At 25.2% G+C, this 6383-nt stretch overlaps 1 long non-coding RNA gene across 1 annotated transcript; it reads right to left on the minus strand.

The window, feature by feature from the left end:
• Positions 1 to 3803: 3803 nt before the first annotated feature.
• Positions 3804 to 5391, minus strand: LOC105734774 (uncharacterized). The gene is made up of 2 exons (XR_001111613.3): positions 5254 to 5391; positions 3804 to 5022 (listed from the first exon to the last, which is right to left on the minus strand). It is a non-coding gene; the product is annotated as an uncharacterized LOC105734774 (long non-coding RNA).
• Positions 5392 to 6383: the final 992 nt, after the last annotated feature.

The following is a 6383-nucleotide window of genomic DNA, read 5'->3' on the forward strand; positions in this document are numbered from 1 at the left end:
CTGAATATATAGTACGTTTCTTCTAAAATAATTCTGTTCTCGATATTTCTTTTTTAATTTTTAATTTTCATTTCATCATTTAGATCTACTTACTAATTAAAATTGTCACAATTTTTTAGAAAAAATGAGATGAAAGTATTTTTGCTAACTGAAATATAATTAAAGCAGTTTTAAAAGAAGAAATTTATTAAAAATTGAATGGTCAAAAGAAACGATTCGAAACGCGAAAAATCGTATCCATTAATGAATATTCATAAATTTAGAATCAAAAAAAAAAAAAAACCATGACTAATCAGCAAAATTCAAATGAAATGTCGACTCGTTTGTCTTTGATTTTATCTATTGGAACGCAACAAAGTTCTAAGTACAATTATCATCACGCTTGCAATATATATTTTGAATTGTTTCGATAATTCATAATAATTTTCCTCTCTGAAAAATATTCCACTTCTATTTTCATCTATTCATTCTCATTCTTTCTCATTTTTTTCCTCAAACTTGCCTTTTTCTCATTTCTCCCCCTCGACGAACTTTTAAAACATAATAGCCAAATATCAACATGATTCTTTTTTAGGCATATTTACGTGATCGAAAAGTTTTTTTAAGCATCTCCCTTTAGCTATGACGTTAATTGTATGTCGGTCACGTTAATGTATGCACATTTTATTTATGTTTCTCACATAATGTATCTGTGTTTGAAATCAAAATTTCTTAACTGGCTTAATGAGAGAGATCAAATAACGACTATCAAACGTTATACTTATTTTTAAAATGTTTGCCTTAAATTATCTGTAAATTATTCTTTTATGATTAACGATTAGAATATTTTGAAAATTTATAAGAAAACTCCCGATAAGAGGTACTTACTCACACAATAAAGACTCTTATCTTAATTATTATTAAATATAAAATCTCTGACTCCATATTTTACGCTTTTTATTTATCTGTTTATTTTTAATTAAAATAATATAGATACGTTATCATGTAGATTGTTCGATCTAAATCATTTTGATCTTAAAATAAAAGTGAATTATTTGAATTGTTGTTGAAAAGAAATTCACTTGTGCAATATATATTGTACAATATACGCTATGTGATAAATCTTATCATTAAACATACACCAGCTAAGCTCGAATTAAAATTGAGAATTAGAGCGTAACTCTACTCGACAATTCAATTCGAGAAACCTTATGCTTCGTTGTGTAGCAAATCGAATTATTTGAAAATCTTCATTGCATTTTTCCTCAACTGTTTTTTTCCTGTTATATATATAGAGCATAAAATTTCAATATATTTCCACAAATTCAAACATATTTATTTTAATTTTAAAATATTTTTTTTCTATAGAAATTTTTCTCTATAAGCTATATCATTTCATTACAATTATTAATAATAAACCCTTCTCCAAAATTACAAATTTAAAAAAACAATTTATTCATATTTCTATCTTTCTTTTTTTCCTAATTATTAAGTTATTAATTTTGATCAATTATTTCTTGTAATGATCAAATTGTTAATTTTGATTTTATTTATTTCTTTATTCTTATCATTTTTTTTAAAAAATAACTTTTCTATTTTAACTTATCTGGTATAGATAAAAAAAATTGAAAAAAAAAAGGATTAACTAGTATTATTGTTGAAAAAAGAATCGGCTTGCTACATAAAGACTTCTAAATGAAGCTCGAGATTCAAGTCACTCGACGACATACAAGTTGTATCTATAATCTACAGCAGACAGATCTACTTCGCTGACCTACTTGTCTGATGCGAGACTACTTAACCCTTTGACGACCACCTCTTCAACTCGCGCGGTCCATCTGGTTTGCACAGATCGTTGACATTATGGATCTGTGCAGCTATTTCTGTGTTCGTATGGTTATACATTGTAAATTTGCTTTGCATAACCAAATTTATTCATAAAATTCCTATATATATACTAGATTTTCACATTTGTTTTCTAAAAATCTTCTAAAAATCTTCTCGTTATATTTTTGACATATTTGACATATTTCTTTGATATATTCAATTTTAATTTATTTATCTTTGATCTGTATGGATTTTTTAATTATTTGCTGACTTGACCTTTTCAATTTTTATATAATTCTATCTATGATTTGTGAATGATGAAATTTCAATTATTCTTTTGAAACAGAATTTTGTTGTTCTATAGCAACAAATAGTTATCGCCGATTAAAGCCGAGATTAAATTCTTCCAGGAAATAATGGATTTTTACAATCAAACTATTCTTTACATTTTTTTTTCCTTGTATATTTATTCTCTATCCGATTTATTCAATGAACGAATTAATATTTTTCGATGTTTTCGTTTATCATTTAATCCAGCCATTTCGATGAAATCTAATATCAAAAATGATTTGATCAAAAAACCAATAATTAATTTAAAAAAATGAGGAATATTTGAAAATGAAATTGAAATTATTTCCAATTTGAAGAAAGCTAAATACCATATTTATAAATATCTATTGTATAATATAAAAATTCATTATAACAATAATAATAGATATTGAAAATCTTTGCTTATATAACATATGTAATAAATATTTATAATAAATATTTTAAATCAACAGATTATTGATATAAATGTAATACTAAAATAACATTCTATTTTTAGTTTCTTTTTAGATTAATTTTCTAAAACTAATGCAATTTAAACTTTACATACATATCCATATAAAATATCTGTTATTTAATAATATAAAGAAAAATCATTACAGTTAACATTTTTTTTTACAGATTTGATTCGTTTATATAGAAAAATATAACAGTATTTGTTAAAACTAAAATGGTTTCTTATATGTGATAAATCTAAATCCAACCATAAAAATTGCTTATCATATTAAATTTATAAGAAAAAATTATCGATTTTTGCTATATTTATGAGAATGTAAATAAGTCATCATGTTAAATGTTCAAATAAATAAATATTAAGTAATAATTAAGTACAATTTTACTTCATTACTATGTAAATCAATGAATTATCGATTTTAAGTAAATTTCTTTCCATGATACATTAGATATTATTAATTTTTTTTGCCCTTTTTAGCAATCGTCATTATTATATCATCATTATATCTTCATAATTAGTTCTGTCATTAGCAACTATCTGTATTTTTTTCAATCGATTTCAAGTTATGTAAATTGAAATTGGTCTTTTAGAGAGTTACTTGTTTTCACGATGTTATCGCATGTGACATATCAAATCGAGAAAAAAATTTACGAAAAACATATTCACAATCACTGAAACTGATATATGTATGTCGGCGATTTTTCATGTTTTACTATATCTGTATATTCGACAAATGCTTGAGGAATTAAAATGGAACAGAATATAAAATACAAGGAAAATATTCAAGAAAAGGAGAAAGAATAGTATAAATTGAGATGTATATATACAATATCATTTGGTCAAAATTGAGAAGCTCAATTTAATAAGAGTATATGCTCTTATTAATTTTTATTAACATTTTTTATATCATTAATTGAAACTTTCTTAAAAAGAAGTAAAAATAATCAATCCTATAATCTATATTGAAAGTTTTTTTTCTAACTTTTTAATTTTCTTAATAATACTCCTTCTAGCTTTTTAAATATTCTATAAATAATAATAATATAAAAAAGATTATATAGTAAATATTAATTTAAAATTTATTATATTTATCCCATATATTAAAAGTCTCATAGATAGATATAGATATTCTTTTCCTAAAAAATTCTTTAATTGCAGCACTGAGCTTTTCAATTGTAAATAAGATTGACATGGATACAATAATTAAAATACGCTATAAATTTTGAAAATGGATTTATAATTTATAAATTAAAATATACCATATACAAAGCTTCAAGTCTTCGCTACGGAATGGAAATAGATAAAAGACAAAATAACAATGATTTAAACAAAATCTAACGGTGGAAACAACCGTTACCTATGAAACTACTGCATCATTCAACTACATACAATAAGGACGTTGACAATGACAAGGGAACCAAATCTCATTGATATTGCTGAAAAAAAGAGTGACCTTTTAGACTTAATTTCTATTTAAGTAAATTCATATCAATCTTATATAACAACTTCAACAGTTTTAATGAGAAAGGAATAATTTTTTTGCGATATTATGGCAAAAGGCACACTCGCCATTGCACGTCCTCAATCTTGTATTTTTAGGTTAGATTTCAGTAAAAAAATTCAACTTCTGACCGATCTGCTATCATGTAAAATGACGGAAGCGCAAATTTTTTCGTTAACCAATGTTTTATTTCACCTATATTTTTGTGACAAAAAAGAAAGAAACTATCTGAAGAATAATCGTTGTACGAAAACAAGGATCAACGATTCTTGGCTACTATGAACACGATATGTTCGAAATATTGTACAATGAGCGAACAATACGAAATATTACGTTTGTAACGATTAACGATGCCAAAAGTTGACAAAAATACGTTTAGAAACATCTATGCGCGTCTTATCTAAACACAAAAAATCACCCAATCGATTGGACGTAAAAAATAATAATTTAACGTTCGAAGATAAAGTGCATCTACCAATATTTAAATAATTTTTATTGAATATCATAGATAATATGAATTAGCAAAGATCATACCCACAGCTTTGTCTCCTTTCAAACAAAGAACAATGATTGTTCATAAACACTGATTATATATACCTGCATGTTTTCTCTGTGGTCTTCATTCTCTTTCTCTTCCACTCATAACACATATACTCTATTTCTCTCGTTCTTCTTATTTAATTTCATATTTCAATTTTACTCTTGAATTCATTCTTTCTTCTCTCTCATTCTCGTTTTCAACACATTCACTCATTCTCGCAACATCGGCGACATAATCGTCTAATTAACACTTTATGTGGTACTTAGAGAGCTCGCGCATTTGTGCATCTACATACACAATCACACGTATATTTGTATCACGCACGATATACGTATCCGTATGTATATGTGCATATGAACCACAGCTGCATCTGCATCTCACACGCGTCTGCACCTAGAAGTTACATTTATTATTACATGATTGTACCTAACAAGCATGAACTTTCCATGATCGAATTGTCTCCCGAGCTTACGATTATAAATATATATATATATATATATATATATATATATATATATATATATATATATATGTATATATGTATATGTATATGTATATGTATATCTTGGAAACCAAGGGGTCCTCTACGTTCGTTAAGCTGCGCTTAAATAAACTAGTACGTACAATTATTTCTTCGTCGTAACTGTAAATTTGTACCCGCAAGAATGAAGTTTTCACCGACGTACAGTCATCGTCGCGTCAAGAACCACAAGAAGTACGTCTTCGTGCATCACAGACGCCTCGGCAGATGTCTCACCAATCAATCGTCAACGAATCAATTGCTGACTGTGTAAATAATTTCGAATATTTGGCGCGAAACCTGCGTAAAGTATTCACCTTTTAGGTGTTCTTTTATAAAGTAATGAAAACAAACCTTCTCGCAAGTAACACGCTTATTTTGCATCATTGAAGTATAAAATACTTCTAGAATTTGAATTTTCTAGCTGACATAAAACCTGAGATTGGTGTCGAAGATTATAATGAAATTTGGACGTATTATTTTAGAATATTTTAATACATTTTTTTATTACTGTACAGGATGTTTCGAAAAATAAATTATTTTTAAATATTAATTCGTTTTAATTAATTTATCTATTGGATTGGCCAAAAAGTTTCATATTCAAAATTCATATATCATTACATTATTGATTATATCAACTCCTTTCCATATGATTTTATATATTTTTTATATTGATATTAAAATCAACAAATAATATAATCAAATATATTAAATTGATTGCTGCGATTTTTGTATTAGAAATAACACGAATAAAATATAATTTTATAATTATATAATGTTATAGATTAAATTAAATAGTTTAAATTAAATTTTACTATTTTATTAGAATGCAATGTACTTTTATGTTAAATGAAAATTGTAATCTTTTACACAAATTTGTGGATTGAATTGATATTATAAAACAAGAGAAAATGCTTAATAAATGCATTTTATGTATAAATGTATAAATACATAAATATATAAAAAAAAATCCAAATAATTAAATTATAACTAAATTATAATGATAAAATAACAAGATATATGTTGTTATATGTATCATCATTGTTACAGATATCATATAGGCAAAAATACTGTGTAAGTTCAATAAAAAATGCAACATATGATGAAATGCAATAAATGATCACATGTTTTATCATTATTAATTTCCTTCTGTAAAAATGATTTTCTTTCATGATAAGAATTTACAGAATTTATTAAAGACGACTTCCTAAATCAAATATTATGGATAATAATC

This window comes from Apis florea, unplaced genomic scaffold, assembly GCF_048593485.1.
Source record: "Apis florea isolate Af1SG1 unplaced genomic scaffold, ASM4859348v1 contig_3034_pilon, whole genome shotgun sequence".
NCBI classification, from domain to species: Eukaryota; Metazoa; Arthropoda; class Insecta; order Hymenoptera; family Apidae; genus Apis; species Apis florea.